Source organism: Aedes aegypti, chromosome 2, assembly GCF_002204515.2.
Source record: "Aedes aegypti strain LVP_AGWG chromosome 2, AaegL5.0 Primary Assembly, whole genome shotgun sequence".
In the NCBI taxonomy this organism is placed as follows: domain Eukaryota; kingdom Metazoa; phylum Arthropoda; class Insecta; order Diptera; family Culicidae; genus Aedes; species Aedes aegypti.
This window is the reverse complement of record NC_035108.1, coordinates 258,682,171-258,701,377: the sequence shown is the minus strand read 5'-3', so window position 1 is coordinate 258,701,377 and position 19,207 is coordinate 258,682,171. Positions and strand designations below refer to the sequence as shown.

Below are 19,207 nucleotides of genomic sequence, written 5' to 3'. Positions count from 1 at the left end.
CGACGTCCGCACCTGATGACCTGCAAGCTAGCAATCCAGCGTCTGGTGATCGGTGGTCAAGAAGCAAGCCCGTTAGGAGCTAAATTCCAGAAGCTGATCCGAAGAGAAAAGAGCAGCGAATCGAGCGTCGGACCTATGAAATCGCTCAAGATTTCAAGAGTGAGCATCGTTTCCAGATTTCGCCTTGTGCCCGGTGATCCACTACCCGTTGCTGTTGTGCACCATCCACGGACCATGGCAATCAACTGATCAATCCCGCAATGCTATTTACCTGTGACCGCATAGAGGCTAAGAAAGCCATCGGCCCTTGTCAGGGCCATAATATTTATGGAAAAGAGTTGAAAGAATAATATTTCCGACCTTATTACATCTTTTATTCCTCAATCAATCTCACAGTTTCGTACAAAATTTAATTTGTCATGAATAATTGATGGCACGACAATTTGAGACTATTCTTGGACGCTGCTGCTGTGCCGTCGGGGTGAGTGCTCAACATTTTACAACGATTGTAAACTAGAGTGGCATTTCCAACAGTGTCTTTGATTTGCCGAGCATTTCGATTATGAAAATGATCACATGTAACAAAATTGCGACATATTTAGAATGGTTTTGAAGAGAAATTCTGATAGAACAATTTTCATCATTTTGGCACCCATTAATCAGAAATTCACTTTCATACTAAAGAAAACTATTGATTATCAATAGCTAACAAGAGAATATTTAGTAAATGTCAAGCATTCCAACTATTCATGTTTGATCAATTTCTCACGCATTATCATTTTTCGCAATGTTCAAGTAATTCTCAGCCCAAAACATTATTGGCACATACCCATTTTCCAGATTGGTCGACTAGAAGAGAAGAGCACGAATGGGAGGAGCATCATCTGCTAATCTAAGGGATTAAAGCATGCTTCCTTCGCCGGATTCGGTTTCATTCCATGTTTGCTTTCGAGCTGGTAAGAGCTTCTCCGAACCTGCTTAGCGAAGATCACCTCGTAGCCAGAAGCCTGCTGAGCTGTTGATCAGCATCTGGTTTATGAGATTTCGGCTCGTGATAAACTCATCTGTGGTGCAGTCAAGAATCAAGCCTGTTAGGCATCATTACTACTATTATTAGACAAATCGAGCTTTCGGCTTGTGGGTGGTATCGCTCAAGATTTCAAACTTAAGCTACGTTTTCAGATTTCGACTTCAGCCGTGTGATCTAATACCTGTTGCTGATGTGTGCCATCCACACCACGAAATATTCACCTGGTTCGTCTTATAAGCAGAGAACTTATACAAATTTCTACACTTGCGTTGGGGATTCTTCGTTTAACCATGGCAATCAACTGATAACATCCTGTAGTGCGATTCATCTATGACAGCATCCGAGCTAACAAAGCCTTTGGCTCTTTTCAGGGCCACCAAATGTGTGTAAGAGAGTTAACAGAGCAATATTTCCGACTTTATTTATCACATTGCCAAGCGATGAATAATATTTCTCTCAAACCATAGGATCAACAAAGCGATGACTGAAGCTTTCATTATAATCCTCGAATAACTTCCTATAGACACATTGCTGTTAAATATTCTTTAATTAGAATTACTTTGATTTTGCTTCAGCATGCTGAACAAGCCTCAATCACTACTGTTCTTTCCAATGCTACCTTATATTTCATAGGAGGTTACTAATATAATTTCAAAATGATCATACAACCTGAAGTGAAATTTCACATTTTCATAGATAAATATGACGAATTCATCGGATAAAGATAATGTATATTTGGGACATGATTAAACGTACACTTGGCTGCAAATCGTTATATGCATAAATATTTACGAAAGTTTCGAGCACTGAAAACAGTATGAAGTCAAAACGAGCAACAAGAACGACATCAAATTCAGTTAAATTAACCATCGTGGTCCTACGTCACCAGTTCGTACAACCCCATAGGGATGTACCCTTGTAGTTTTTTTTTCTGTTCGGAACATGAACCACTGCGACCAATATTCGATCTATTGTAGTATATCCCGTGTCCTTTGTGTCGTGTTACTTTGTCACTATCGAGAAGTGATAAAGTATTCGGTTTTTTATACAGTTGTCATTCGTATTTTGATCACAGGAAAGGATTCTAATTGAAAGGTTCCGCCTTTTTAACCCTTCGAAGGGTGTGGTGGGTACACTCTCCGCAGGCGCGCCCCTTTATCAGTCAAAATCGGATCCCTTGATAAAGTCGGGAAGTGACACCGATATTGTCCATGCATCAGAATCCTAGTCCTTACTTCTTCAAACTAGAGAACAATAAATAAAAGATTAGAAAACAACTTGTTGATTTCGACTCATTTTTATCCTTGTCTCAATGTCATTCTCGGCTACTGGAAAACCGAGACTTGTCACTTTTAACAAGGTTTAAAATGTAACAAGGACTAATAGTGTTCCTTTGATTACTATAGCATCCTGTTCTCTTCGTTTGAAGCAGTCAGGACTAGGGTTCATTGGTAGATCTTTACCCCATAGCGCACCACGAAAAGGTGATCTACCCGTGTTATGGGTAAAAGGGGCCAATAGTAGAAACAAAAGTACTGAAAAGTACTGTTGTTAATTTTTGCACTGAAAAGCACTGTTTTTGTAGCACTGAAAAGTATTGTTTTGTTGATTTAAGTAGTTTTTAAGAAAACTTCCAAGACTAGCGAAAATTCGTACACGCACAGCACGAAGGTACGATACGCACTGAAAAGAAATAATTTAATTATGCACAGCACAAGAGTGCTATGTACACTGATCGGACTTCACATTAGACTGGAGCTTATTGGGATCGTTCGGATAGGTAGAATATTACCATGCGTCTCCACTGAACTCTAGATAACTTCTAGAGATTGACTCAATATGAAATCAAGCTGGCGATGAATGACCTCAAGGTAAACATCTCTTAGCAATGGCAGCAACAATATGGGACGGTGCTGGAATCAATTAACTCAATTCCCATGAATGATACGCTTCTTTGTCACGTCCAAGCTAGTATCCTAGACGGGAAAACCGTTCTATGTCGCTGCTCTGGGGATTGCATCGTAGCCCGTCCTAATTCAAAAGCGATTTGCACACGATCCACCCTGTTGAAAATCATAAACGAAAATTCATGTTCATATTAATATTCAAGCAGTAAGTACAAACAGTTGCTACTAATAGCTTGCAAATCCTGTGTAACACGTTACACAAATATAGAAACCTACATATACGAGAGCGATAAAGTCCAACACTACTATGGAGTATTGCCAGCTCAAAACACAAATCAGATTGCTATCCAACATGTCATTTCCCGCCAAAAATAAACCAAAAAAAGCAATATTTCATAGACTATGATTTTTATGTTTTGAAACTGCATTTGATTGATATAGTGTCTTTAAAGAACATTCAGTTTTAATACGGTGGAGTGGTTAGAGTCCCAGAGCAAAGCCATGCTGAAGGTGTCTGGGTTCGATTCCCGTTCGGTACAGGATCTTTTCGTAATGGAAATTCCCTTGACTTCCCTGGGCATACAGTATCACCGAACATGTCACACAATATACGAATGCGAAAATGGCAACTTTGGCAAAGAAAGTTCTCAGTTAACAACTGTGGGAGTGCTCATTGAACACTAAGCTGAAAAGCAGGCTTTGTCCCAGTGAGGACGTAATGCCAAGTAGAAGAAGTCCTTGTTATGTACTAAACTTTCTTCGAAATGCACCGTTTTTGAGTTGAAAGTTCTTTTCTTCATGTGCAGTTTTATTTACATTGAAAAAAGTCAGTCTGAAAATGCCATTACCATTTGCGCTCTAAGCTGGAAATTCTTGTGTGCTTCGAGCAGTGGCATCACAACCTGCAAATAAGTAAAGCGACGGGACGCGGTGGCAGTAAAAACCACATGTGCATACTGCAGCTCTACCGCCAAGTTCCGGTTTGGAGCAACATCCAACGGACAAGTAGCTGAACTAACCATCATGTCCTTGTTGTACGTACATGAACAGGGTGGAAGTGAAAAGGTTGTAATGGCCGCGAGCAGAATGGAACCTTAGCCATTCGCCATCAATTGACACCACCACCGCCAGCAATGGCAATGACTGCAAGGACGCCCCCCCCTTTGGTTCGACAACGGAATGCTGATAGCAGGAAACGTTCGATTACCAAAGCGGATTTTACACTTCGCTGGACATTGAAATTCGTTTTAGATACTTTTTGTTGGTGGTACAGCTGAATTTATTTCGGAAGGAAATTGCCAAATTACATCGTTCGATTCCGGAGTGGTTTTTAATTTTTCTTGATGGAAATTTATGACGAAAATAAGTTTAATTCAGTATTAGATAAATATTCATAGCATCATTTAAAAAGGGGATTCTATTTTATTTATATTAAAGACAAGTTTACCCCGGATTCGGAAGCGATAACTTAATAATATCACATCTCCCATAGCTTTCTCATATTCTCTTAGATAAAAATATAGTTCTGCCAAGTTTTGAGCAGAAGTCAGAAGTAATTTAGATAAAGCTCAACCTGGTGTAACTTTTTTTTGTTGGTACCGTAAACCAGGGGCAAATTGATCACTGGGGTGAATTTGATCAGGTCGGTACCGAAAAACATTTCCTCCCAAGGGTGCTGAAGGGTTCGTTGGCACCAAACACATTCCATGTTTTTAAGGTTATAGGTGCTTAATGATGATTTGGAACTATTTCATTTTAATAAGTGTCAGTTTTGCATATACATATTCACACTTTTTGAAGGTGTAAGCAATACAGTTGGAAATGTCTATGCTAAACAATCCACTGATGCCATGCCTACATGTCAACTATAAGTGTTTAAAATGTTGTGTAAACTTTAGAATGAACTGCTGAACTCATTTTTGATATTATACAGTATAAAAAGTATAGTGTTTTGCTCATAAAAACGTTTATTCTCAAATAATGTACTTATTTCAAGGGAAATTGCCTACATTTAGGCGTATTAGGCACATTTTCAAAGTTTGATACCGTAATTTCTGGTGAAATTGATCATTTTTCACGGTTTTTCTTTTCTGTTTTCTATAATGTTGACAATTCCGAACAACTGAATGCAGGAAAACAAGTACGAAGATGGGCCTTATTGGCTCATGTGCCGACATTTTCTGACAAATGTCATTTTAGTGCCAAAAAATATCTCTAAAATAAAAAATCGGGGTAACGCATTTCGGGGTGAAATTGATCACTTGTCAATGCGATTATTGTTAGTCTTCAAAACAACCCTACTTCATAAATTTTGGCTCCCTGAATCCGAATATGCTTGCTAAATTCTTACCAATACAATATTTATAGAAATAATGAATAGTTAAATTTCAAGAACTAAGCGGAAAACGCCTAAATGTATGCAATTTCCTAAGGAATTTCCAAATATCTAACAGAATATCAAATATTTCAACTGAATGAGCAATTTTTTACGAGTTTTGGTGATGAAATCTGGTTTATGATAGTATCCTGAGCATTCTCACAAACTTTCAGGTTTTTACCATGTTCAAATCCTTGTTTAGAACTGGAAGTTTATCGATGTTTGCCAATATTGCACCGTACATGATTTTAAAATTTTACATTATTTTCATAGAAATAAACATTCTTTAACGCTAAAAACTTCGCAACACACAATTGGACAATAGTTACGACAAACAACGTGCATTCACTGCATGTTACATTGATATTTGTACTCCATTAGGAAGAATTAAAATCGAGTGACACGGTGATCAATTTCACCCCACTGATCAATTTCACCCGAATTTACGGTATTGCAATAAAATGATCAAATACTATAGTTGTATGATTTTTGACATCATATTCAGATTCAGGAGACCCAAATTTAGTAGATAGGGATTTTTTTTTACTCTTAAACCTGCTGTTTTATGTGGTGATCAATTTCGCCCCAGTGCGTCATTCTAATTTTTTGATATTAAAACTATTTTTATAATATGTTAAATATTATTTCATGAAAAATCGAATACATAAACAGATAAAGATCAATTGAGTACTGGTTTTGTCGAAATTTATTTGATAATATTTGAATTCCGAAGGACAACACAGCAAAAAGTTATAAAAAAGTGATCAATTTGCCCCCGGTTTACGGTACAGATATTACGCGTTGCAAGAAAAAAATTGATTACATGACATGATTACACGCTAAAAAATTGATTACATGACATGATTCTCACGCTAAGGACGACTGTCCTGTGAAAGAAGATACCAGAAAATTTCAATGCGCCAATTGCAAGGGCCCTCACAAAGCTAACTTTTGGGAATGCATTTCACGCAAAAGAGTCGTTGAGGCTCGTGCCAAGCAGATGAAGGATAATATCCGTTACGATAACGGTCGTTTCCAGAATTTGCCTGGTAGAGTATCGAACATTACATGATTTAAGATAATCAGTGATTTGGATGAGAGAACCTGTGTATTCAGATTATGAATGAATCAAGTGGCCGCACGTTGATATAATGAATATGAGGTTGGGCAAGGAGAAAAATATATATCTGTCTGAGTCGTAGAAGAAAATGCTCAATTAATGTGTTCCATTGCTCGATAGCAAAAGAGCCCAGGTCGCTTATTCATTTGAATGATGTTTGATTTAACCGATTCCGGATCGCATCGCCGGATTGCAAGATCTAGTCTAATGTAGGGACGTTCCGATATTGCTAAGTATCGATATTTGATTCGATACGATTATTGAATCGAAGTATCGATACCACCGATATATTGAATCAAAATATCGATATATCGCAATATCGTTTGATATATTTGAAGGCCGCAAAATTCTTGTATTGCTTAGTTACCTGATGTTGAATTTCCAACAATTCGCAAACAATTCTTAAAACCCTTAATATTATCGGAATTTTAATCGATATGGACATGAATATCTTTTTTTATAATATATCATATAACAACTGGTATGTAAACTGCTCTCAAATAAAAAAAAAATCAATTGTTTCATAAGAAAAACCCTACAATTGTTATCCAAATATTGGTTTACGATATATCGGAAGGAAATATCGATACCATCGATATATTGAATAGGAAATATCGATACCAAAATATCGAATATCGAAAGCAAAATATCGATACTCCGATATATCGGAAGTATCGGAACGTCTCTACTCAGTAGTTTCATGAGTTTCCATAGCCATTAGACTAGAGACGTTCCGATACTTCCGATATATCGGAGTATCGATATTTTGCTTTCGATATTCGATATTTTGGTATCGATATTTCCTGTTCAATATATCGATGGTATCGATATTTCCTTCCGATATATCGTAAACCAATATTTGGATAACAATTGTAGGGTTTTTCTTATGAAACAATTGATTTTTTAATATTTGAGAGCAGTTTACATACCAGTTGTTATATGATATATTATAAAAAAAAGATATTCATGTCCACATCGATTAAAATTCCCATAATATTAAGGGTTTTAAGAATTGTTTGCGAATTGTTGGATATTCAACATCAGGTAACTAAGCAATACAAGAATTTTGCGGCCTTCAAATATATCAAACGATATTGCGATATATCGATATTTTGATTCAATATATCGGTGGTATCGATACTTCGATTCAATAATCGTATCGAATCAAATATCGATATTTAGCAATATCGGAACGTCCCTACTACTGAGTAGCAGTGCTTGCTATGGTTCGTACAGGTATGTTCCATTTTTATCACGTTCCGATTTCGTCAACAAATTATTCTGTTTTTATCAACACACAAAAAATTACTTTTTTTAATTTTCAAAATATTTACAATACCACGACCCCACAGTTATGGATCAAATAGTGTGGAGTCTAACCTATAAAATTCAATAAAACAACATGGAAAACGTGAAATGGTAATTTAAAAGCACGAATTGAATTGTTTCAATTTGGAACTTCGGTTAGTATACTATTTTGAGTATAATATTTACATAGGATTGCACAAAAATCAAAAATTTTATCGGTTTCTGAAACCATAGTATGGATCAATGTTCATATTATGGATCAAATTGTGACATATTATGAATCAGTGCGCAAAATCAAGAGATTTCCAACTCAATGCATCTATATTGCATGATTTGGCGAAAGTTAACAATGCGTCACATATAACTGCAAAAAATAGCAGTGTTCGAGCTGGAAACAGGGGTTAAATGTACTTTTTTGGTGATGCTGCATTATAGTAACTGAGACATGAACTGTTATTGCTCCACGCCAAGTTTTCCACCCATTTTTGTCGGCTAAAAAATGAAATTAACAAACCTTGATGTGTTATGAGTTTTATCCTAAGTGCCATTGTCTGAAAATGTCGAATTCAATGTTTAAAATGTCAAAATCTACATTCTTTGGAAGTGATCCATAACCGTGATAAACAATCAATTCTTGGCCCATATTGTGGATCACTAGTAAGAAGTGCTAATATTCGGTATTTAGAATCAACAATCAAGAAAAATGTTTTCCAAAGATGAATTCATACTAAATCGAAGCGAACAAACATGTTTTATGCTATAACATTTTAACGACCATATAATGATAGGTGTGTGATACCAACTAAACATTTGTCAAGTACATACACCGTTATTTAGCGGTTGAACGTTGTGCTTTACATTACAAATGGTAAGAGAACATATAGTATAACACGGGAAAAATATGTTTTACGTCAACTTTTATGTTTAGAGTGAGTTATCCGATGTTGAACGCCAAAGTGATCCGTCACTGTGGATGATCCGTAACTGTGTGGGCATGGTATAAACCAGTGGTCCTCAGCCTAATCGATTACACGGGCCATCTCAATGCTTTCAGAATAAGTCGCGGGCCGCATGATTTATAAGGATTAATTTTAACAGCTTTCAATGGGATTACAAAAAATCACTATTTCTATGAAAACGGATAATACATTTCTGGGAACTTTTGATCAAATCAGAGGGGTTTGGAAGCAAAGATATATGTGACAGAGAAACAATGCCAAGTTTTTAACGAAAAAACTCACCTTAAAATACTTTTTAAAAGCTAGAAACAGAGCTTTATTAAAACACTTAACTCAAATTCGATCAACATGTCACTTACCGTATTGGAAATGCATTTGCAACTTTTTTGATTAATAATACAAAATGGTCTACTTTACAGGTTTTTATCTAAATTTTTTATGGATCGATTCATATCAAATTTGAACATAACTTGAATTTTAACATATATTTGTATTTTTTTTTCACTTTAACAAGTTAAAAGTAATGACGATAAATTTTTCGACATATTTCAAAATCTACACAAGTCAGAAAACTGACGAAATAGACTGATAGTATCCTCAGCAAAGTTGTACATTTAGATGAGTTTAACAATTATACTGAAGATACTTCTGTAGGTCTCTCATATTTTGAGATAAACCTTTTAAAAGTTTTTCGCCAAGTTCACTTCAATCGAATCAATATTGTTGTTGACCATTTCGTATTTAATTTTTAAATATGTATTTAATCTTTCAGTCATCGCGCGGTTTGCTACCACCATAACCACCGCGTTGCTGATGTGAACGGAAAGCGAGTTTTTTTTTTCAACAAAGTTGTACAAAATACAACAGCACGACGACTGAAGTGTTAAAAATATATGTTGACGTTTAAGTGATGTGCGACATGCTGTGTAAATTTTATTCATATCGGGTTATAAATAACTTAGATTTATCCCACAAAAGTAGACCATTTTGTATGGAAGATCGAAAAAGTTGTAAAAAAATATTGTCCAATATTGTACATCTCTTTGCGTTTGGGCTCCTCAACCATTTAAAAAGCAATCCATATTCAAATATTGCAAATAACATAATTTTCAAAGATTTACAATAAAAATATTTTCAATGATTTTCAAAGATTTAAAAAATCAATCGAATTTTTGAAGGCAAAATTTAAAAAAAAAATCTTTGTAAAAAAATCAGCGATCTGCGGACACCTCTGCAAGACCAAGATCCTGGTTCAATTTTGTAAACTTAAATATGTTCAGCAGAGATATTGTTAAAGATTTGAAGACATTTTGCAGGCCTTTAGCCTTCCATTAAAGATTCTAAAAAAAATCAGGTTTTTCAGAAACCTTGAGCTTTGTCAAAGTAAATTTCATATTACTCTTCATGCCATGAAGATTGATTAGCTCAGAAACATTTTACATGATTTAAATGACTGACTTTCCAAGAACAATGTTGCAAGAGCAAAGGATTAAACACCAGCATGAATAAAAATTATAACATGCGGGCCGTTTCACATTAACATTCAAAATCCATTCGCGGGCCGCACAAAACCTTCTCGAGGGCCGCATGCGGCCCGCGGGCCGCAGTTTGGTGACCACTGGTATAAACTAAATACTTATTTTGAAGCAATTAAAATGCTTTTCAATAGCCTCAGAGTTGATTTTTTACATTATTTTAATGTTGAGCACCTACGATACCGTTTTGATTCAAATTGCGGACAGCTTCTAATTCCGGACACTCTACTTTGTATGGGAAAGGTTTCAATTGAAATGTTTCAAAATTTCCTGTTTGAAAGTTCCCAACTTTCAGGCGCGTTTTAATATGAATTTCAAATAGCAATCCATGAAAATTTATAATGCGCAACTTGTTTTGACGTTGCTATTATGAATGCGAGAGTTTAATTATAATTTAACTATAGAAGTTTTTCTTTTCGTGAGTTGTCCGGAATTTGAAACAAGGTGTCCGTAAAATGAAGCAAAAGTGAGGATGCGTCCGGAATAAGAATCATTTAAAGATCATTAATTTCTATTTATTTTAGGTAATTCAAGCTTTGGAATCCGAATCTTCGGCCACCGTTCGGAAGTTAAGTGTTTCAAAAGTCTGGTAACGCACAGGTATCATGCAATTTGTTTCAATTTATATGCTTTTCAATCGGTTATACTTTACAGGGGCCTTAAGTGTCCGTAATATGAATCAAAACGGTACATGGCAGGTGTCAAGTCATATACAATTCAATAAGGTTTAACTCCTTTTTACCCACTAATAAATTGGAGTTTCAAACTAAGCATAGTCGGTTAGATAAGATTGACCCACCCTTCAGTAATCGAAAGTTGCTCCACGTCCAAGCAACAACTGGAATTTGTGATTAATTGTATACGTACTTAAGGTGTGGCCCACTTAGAATTGGAACAAACCAAGTGGGTGGTCACTCTACGCAGTGTGCCTTGCGCAGCTATGGCACATTTCGGCGCACTGATTGGCACACCTTTCCAAAATGGGTTGCTATAAAAATTACAGTGAACTGAAATTCCCGTCTCAGCAAACATTGACTTTTCTGAGTTGTGTGCGATCTTTCAAATACGAAAAAAAACAAAAAGCTTATGCTTCAGAAGGACCTCCTAGCTGCTAACAATATTTAAAGTATTGATTTCACATTTATAAATTTTCTTTTTATTTCAGAACGAAGCTTTAGAACGCAGAGCCCATCGCCCGAATTGAAGGCAATGTAATTAGCTAAACTAACTGACTAAACAAATGTTGAATAAAAAGGATAAATACAAAAAAAAGCGTCTGTGGTCATAAGCTAATAGCAAATTCTCAAGGTGGGAAAATGAATGAAACATTTAGGGAAATCTGGGAAAAAATAATCATTGGCTCTCGTTCCTCGATCTGTTAAACGTAAAATCGTTTGGGCAAAAAGTTTTAATGTAGGGTGCCGGTGCCATTAGTGGACTACCTAAGCTATAAAAAATCATAACAAAATAACGAAAAGCCTTAACAGAGATCTTTTGGCGTCAACAGAAAGATTTCAACCTCTACTATATGGGAAAAATATAAAAAGAGTAATAAAACTAATTTTTTAACATAAAATCGCTTGAGCCACTATTGGTACACGTGTTCCAGTAGTTGCGCTAGTGCTCCACTAGTAGACGTTTGGGAATTATACAAGGAATTTTAAACAAAAAGGCAAATTTTTACACAGGTTTAACATTTTTTCCTTCGAACAGCAACTAATATCTTTCGAATGAAGCATTAAGAACATCTCTAGGACTTTTCTTCATTTTTATACATCCATTTTAAAAACTGCTTCCATTCGTTGATCCACTACTGGAACACGACGGCAACTATTGGTGCAAGGGAGCAAATTTTTTGCGTTAACTTAATTATTTATATGACTTTTTGATGAAATAAAAAGCTGAAATTTGGCAAATCGACTAAACTAGAGGCGATCTATCCACCAAAAATAGCACATGTCGTTTTTATCAAAAAATGTACGTTTTATTCCATAGTCTAATCTACTGGTACATTACAACCATTGGTACCGGCACCCTATGTTCTAAACTAAAATGTTAATTCCTGCAGCTCCTCATGTTAGATTAAAGGCCCCGGCAGCGGAATGTCCGTATACATAATGTCCGTATCCCCTATTCATTGAATATTCTCTAGTTCTGTAAATTCCCAAAATTGTACTTCTATGTGGTGTTTAAAAACCCATACTACGACGAATGCCAAAATGTGACTCACATCTTCTTGGGTCATTTTATAAATCTTCCCATTGAAATGTATATTTAATGACTTGTCATTACTGTGTTCCATAGCAGTAATGTAAAACACATCATCGAATATCATTGCCTCATTAGAAGCACTTCCTGACAGAGGCAAACAAGTAGAAAATTAAAAAAAAAAAAATATTGAGCATTTTGCACCTTATTAGACTACTGTGCAGAAAATTTTTGCACAGTGAATATTTTCACACCTCACACGTGGTTGGGTGACAAAACGTCGAAAGACAAAATGTCGAATGCCAAAATGTCGAATGCCAAAACGTCGAAAGGAAAAAACGTCGAAAGACAAAATGTCGAATGCCAAAATGTCGAATGCCAAAACGTCGAAAGGACAAAACGTCGAAAGAAAAAAACGACGAAAGGACAAAACGTCGAAAGACAAAATGTCGAATGCCAAAATGTCGAATGCCAAAATGTCGAATACCAAAACGTCGAATAGAAAAAAAATGTCGGAGGGAAAAAAATTTCAATGAAAAAAACAATGCGAATATCTGAAAAAACGTCGTTCTATTCGATGTAAATCTGAAGAATAGTTGGAATCTGAGGAATATGAAGAAAATCGATAAACTTGTAATATATAGAAAAATATATTTTTTTCCAATGATATTACCGATTACCGATATTAATTATGGTATATTCTTAGTTGGTCATGGAAGGGATATCAAAAAGTCAAATTGCCAAAACATGTCTGAATTGTTTAATATATTGGTTTCATTCTCAGGTTATAAAACAATAATTGGAGTCTTTCATAGAAGTGTTAATTTTAGTCAAGCACTGAAAGGAGGATGCGAAATACGTGATTTGAAATAAAAATATCACAAAAAAATGTCTGAATTCAATTCAGTAGTTCATATAGGAAACTTGATGGAGATCCTTACTTCTATATAAGTGATCCAGGAGTTTCTGAGAAGATAATCAAGTTAATCAAAGAAAATGAACAATCGACTTCGGAAAAGATTCTATTGCACTTGTTTGACAAAAGAATGAGTAATTTTTTAAAGAATAATGAATTCACTAGATGTCCAAAATCATGCTTTAGTTGTTATAAATTGATTCACATTAAATTAAATAAGTTAAACCTGCAAAATAAATTAAGTTTTTTAAGTTGTCATGTTTAGTTAAATCATCCCACCTTATAGAAACTTTTGAACGTTAATTTATAAGCTACATAACATGATCTGGAAATACGATAGTAACAATCGCATAATAACACACTAACGGAACTCGAAGAAAACCGAAACTGATCATTTAGTTCTACAGTACCTAATAGATTAGTCAGTAACTATTTGATCGATAGGTATGCAAGGAAGAAGTCCAAATTCGCGCAAGTTGCTTCACTAAAATAAAATGGTTTAATAAGATGTAACCGTTGGACATTAATATCGGAAGGAAAAGACTAGCGGAAGAGTTGAAAAAGGATTGTTGTTGGGAAAGAAAAGTAACACAATTTTTCACATAACGGGCGGAATCTGCGGATTGCGTTACTGAAGGAATGACTCAGCTCACGAACCTATATCCCCAAACTTTGACTTGTTGACTGGTTGATTGGTTTGACTACTTTTACATATCCAAGACTTCAATTTCGTTTTGCTTCACAAAGTGTTTCTTCCCTCGTCTGAAATGGATGTGAGAGTGACATTTTTTGAAAATTTGTTCCATGCTTACTGTGATATACATTGAAAAATTTGTCGTTTCCAACGCCGTCCGCATCGCAACCATTTTTCCTTAGCAACGTTATTTTGTTTGAAAAATGACTGCTTTCGACGTTTTGTCTCTTCGACGTTATGTCCCTTTCGACGTTTTGGGATTCGACGTTTTGGCATTCGACATTTTGGCTTTCGACGTTTTGTCTTTCGACATTTTGTCCCTAAACCCTCACACGTACACCTGCATATCAGTTTGACAGCTGCTTAGATACCACCGTTTTCGGTCTCTGTTTTGATTTTTTATTTGGTTGACGATCGCTAGTGGTAAGTGTTTCGTTTGCAATTCGATGTGTTTTGAGTGATTTCTTACTCTCATAACATACTCTGTTTTAGTCATCATCGTCAAGATTCGGAATGCAAAATGAACTTAGCCAGAAACGCCGCCGGAAGAATGCTAGGACATGGGAAACATACGCTTTTTTGAGCCTCTCCTACCATGGTGATCAGACGCTCCAGGTTGGAGATGCAAAGTCTTCCCTCATCCCCCTGTCAGCATACGACCAAAGTTCCCACCGGAGTTGACTACCAGATCTTCCCTAAGGTTGCTCGTAGCCCGGTCAATACCGCGTGGATGTAGGGATATGAGTCGCAGGGCAGAAGACTAAAGGCCACATAAAGAGGTCTATTTAATTCCTGCAAATACGCGAGGTACCAATGGTACGTCATGCCCAGCATTAACCTATCTCAATACAATACACATTGCGGTTAAATATGAGCTCCATATATATATATATATATATATATATATATATATATATATATATATATATATATATATATAAAAAATCATGTGAAAGTGAAAACGTCCGCGAAAATAAACAAGTTTTGATAAAATATATCTTATTACTTTGATCAGTTTTGAAACGTCATAGCTTTTCAAGCATACGCCTACTGGTTTTAGTGAGTGTGTAAATTGTATCTATCAAATGAACAATTGCATTAAAATCTAAAAATTCGTGCAATGGTCAATAATTAAATTTCAATGCTTGCTGAGAACGTCTTTCCATAATTTCAGTTCATTGAATTTTATTGCATGTAGTATTATAGCACGTTTGGCACACTTGGCACACGTTGGCGCTCTGAAGGCGCAGCTGTGCCGACTGAAGTGCGTAGAGTGACCACCCCCTTGGAACAAACATCTTTTGTTCTTATAACGACTCTAGTTGTCCAATTTTGAAGCTGGACCGTCCATATGTGCTCTATAACAATAATAACATCACATGAAGTTGTTTGATCATGTGTTGACGGAATTTAAGGATATTTTCATGATAGATGATACTCACCTAATTGACCCCAACTTAGCCCAATTAAGATATTTTGGGCTATTATGAAGCGGAAGCTAAGAGCGAATGGAAGTATCGCCAAAACATCGACGAACTGTGAACTTAATGGAATGAACTTGTCAAAAATATGGATGAAAATAGTGTGCGCAAATCAATTAATTGTATTCCGGGAAAAGTCTGACAATTTATTATATAAAGGGATGAATTTTTTTTCCTTTAAAGCTCACAAACAATGCAACATTTGAGTTAAAACAGAATTCATTTTTGTTGAATTATATCCAAATTATTCCAATTTGTGTATGGTCAAATTCTAAATGGGCCACACCTTAACCCGTATAGGCCTGAGTGAAAGCAAAAATACTAAATCCCTTACCACTCAGCGAATACTTAACGGATTCAAATAATTTTTTGTCAGTATACTGGCCCACATATCTAGTTTCTAGAAATAGCTGAAGGAACTCGGGAATATTCCTGTCGCCAGAGTAATTGTGGTGGGTCACTGGGTCAAGTCGGGTAGAAAAATGCGATTTTTTGGGACATGCTAAGTTATCTTTATTTCTTTCCAATGGCATTAATTTTATTTTGCATAAATCATGAAGATCTGATGTTCAACATTATAAATTAAAAGTTTTGAACTGTTTAGAGTGTACCAGATGCAGCCACTCGGGCTTAATGTGCTGAAGAACCGGTTCTAGATTTGTTAGGTATTAAACCGTTTCAAATCTCTAAAGGTATAGATCAAACATAATAGTTCACTAAAATGCGTTCCCATAATCTTGACACAGATGGTTAGATACAAATGGTGCACTTTATCATAAATTTGAGGCATACCGGGGACCTGACAATGGTCAATTGTATGATTGATCAAATGCAGTTGATATAATTATTCAATTTAATCGATTATCAGAAGGTTTACGCTGATGCGTTTTTCTTAAAACTCCTCGATATTGTGGCCACATTATAGCCGATTCTGGAAATTATCTGTGACTTGAAATTTGCCTACCACCAGGGGCACAGAAGCACAAAACTCTTGTCACCCGACCTGACCCAGGGATTCACCGCAATAACTCCGGCCACATGAACATTCCCGAGATTCTTTGACCACTTTTATAAACTAAATATGTGTACGAGTATACTGACAAAAAATAATTTAAATCCGTTAAGTATTCACTGAGCAGTGAGAGTTTTAGTATTTTTTCTTTCACTCAGGCCTATACGGGTTAACAGAGTTGAAGAGACTACTTCTTTGTCTTATATAACATGACATCAAAGAATTATAGACATAAGGGCGGTCCATTAGTTACGTAAGATTATTTTGGCAATTTTTCAACCTCCCTACGGTATGATTTTTTGTATGAAAATAAAAAAATATTTGTATGGACGTCAGATATCTCAATATCCCCTCACCCCATTACCCCTTACGTGATTAACAAGCGATCCCATGTATGTTCAGTTCTTTTTTATAAGGGATGTACTTGGTAATGAACTCAAGAATATTTGGGCAACGGCAATCGAGTTTATCGTATTTTTGATAAGACTGTTGAACTCGTCATATTTTGGACATTATCATCTATCTCTCGATAAATAAAACTTTACAAAAGAGTTTCTAGCTTAGCTCAGCTTAGCTAAGCTTAGCTTAGACTGACTACACATATCAATGGTTGCTATTCCGTGATTGACCGAAGTCAGTGAAAATGCACAAAGAATCAACTAGAAGTTCGGCTGGGATTGGCCATAACCTTTTTCAATGTGCATAATTCAGTGCCTCTATTTATACATGGTCAATAACGGCGCTGGTCACGTCCTTGCAGTCAGGTGGGATTGGGGAAGGAATGTTAGTGTGTAACCTTTGCTATTTGGAGATCGTGTTTGCCTCTGCATCTCCACAAAGGTTACTGGGAGGGAGGTTTGTTAATGGGAAGGATCGTTGGGTCACAGGATTCACTTTGATAAGCGAATAGACCACGATAAACAATAATTTGTGAGATATATACATGCTTATATGTAAATATAATATTTTCATTGATATGAACAACTTCTATGTAGAGGAAAACTATGCCGACACTTGAGGTGACGAACCATTCAAAGTTTGTTGAACAAATACCTAAATGTAACATTCCTCCAGCTGTCAGGACAAAAGCATGTGTTATTATATTATTACTCATTTGAAAAAAAAAACTCGATTGGTTGGGACATCATAGAACACTCTTATTCTTATGCCGACACTTACATTGGCGAACCATCCAAAGTTTGTTGAATAAAGTGAACCTTTTCGCAAGTCTACACTTGTAGTGTCGAACCATTCAAAGTTTTTTTTTTTATTACAAAAATAAAGGTAAATAAGAGGTGTTCTGAAAATAAATGTTAAACATAAATAAATCATGAATAAGAGTTTGTGTCGACACTCACAGTGACGAACCATCCATAGTTTGTTGAAAAATCATATTTACGTCCCACCATTGTAACGATTAAATGTGCAGTCATACATATTTTATAGATTAGAAATAGTAGCATGAAACGAGCTTACCAATTGATCCGTTATCCTTGACTGAGCAGCCACAATCCACTTTCAGCTTCACTCATTTGCTCGGCAATATAAAAGCACTCAGGAAAATAATAGACGGGTGAAAAAAAAAAACTGACGACTGCTTGGGCTTTCTTGACGCACTGCCCAGAAGCAAGCGTCAAGGTCGAAGGATCTAACAGAACTAACCGATCGCTGCACTTTTTTACTTACTCCAACCGAACTTACCTATCACGCCACTTTTTCACTTACTAGACCGACGCGCGACATGTTTGATCCTGCCCTCGTCGCTCGGTCCGGCAAAAACAAGCGTCAAGGTCGAAAGATCAAACAGAACTCTAAAACTTTACAAAAGAGTTTCTTATCAAAAAGTTTTAATTTGGTGATGGTTGTTCTTGAAATTGTACATTTTTATGTTTTGATATATAATATATGATATATAATATTTCTAAATATATTTTAATTGAAATTGAATGGTGTTTGTATGGCTTGAGAACGGATTATAAGACTTACATGATTATTTCACTGTTGCATTGCATGTGTTTGAACACTAAGCTGAGAAGAGGTGATTATTTTTCTCAGTTGGGATGTAATGTCATTAAGAAGAAGAAGAAGCTGAAGAATGAGGATGAACAGTAGGAAAAGAAGTTGTTTCTTGTATAATCTTTCTTTGAAAAACAGTGATCAGTTTGAACCATTTCCTTGTAGATGAGTTTTAAACGCGTTACAAACAAAGCGTTTAAAACTCATTTTCAATCGTAGTTGGCAACGATTTCCTCTTACACGTGGAATGTCACTTTTGTTAACACTAAACGCTGATATTATTTTTTTTCGAATTTCATAACAGATTGGAGAAGATTTTTCAAATTCCTCGTTCCACACATGTTACAAAAACTTCCTTCAAACTGCGCAGAATGATTCACGGTCTCTTCAATTAATTCTGCGGTAAACAAATGCAATACATAGCACGGTTGTCTCAACATTTAGGATCCGTTTTGCTCTATCCATTCAAGTTTGTGTCGATCACTACTCAATCAAATATTAAAATTCTGGACTGGAAAGTTTAGGAACCATCAGCCGAATTCCACCAAACCGCAAATAAGCAACACGAGACAAAAAAACACGGACACCAATCACCGCGATAACGAGAAAAGCACAATGCACCTCAACCTATGCTTAAATATTTC

At 35.8% G+C, this 19,207-nt stretch overlaps 1 protein-coding gene across 7 annotated transcripts in view; it reads right to left on the bottom strand.

The window, feature by feature from the left end:
* LOC5566438 overlaps positions 1-19,207 on the bottom strand; it is a 139,599-nt gene that overhangs the window by 100,946 nt on the left and 19,446 nt on the right. The gene's annotated exons all lie outside the window — the stretch shown is intronic.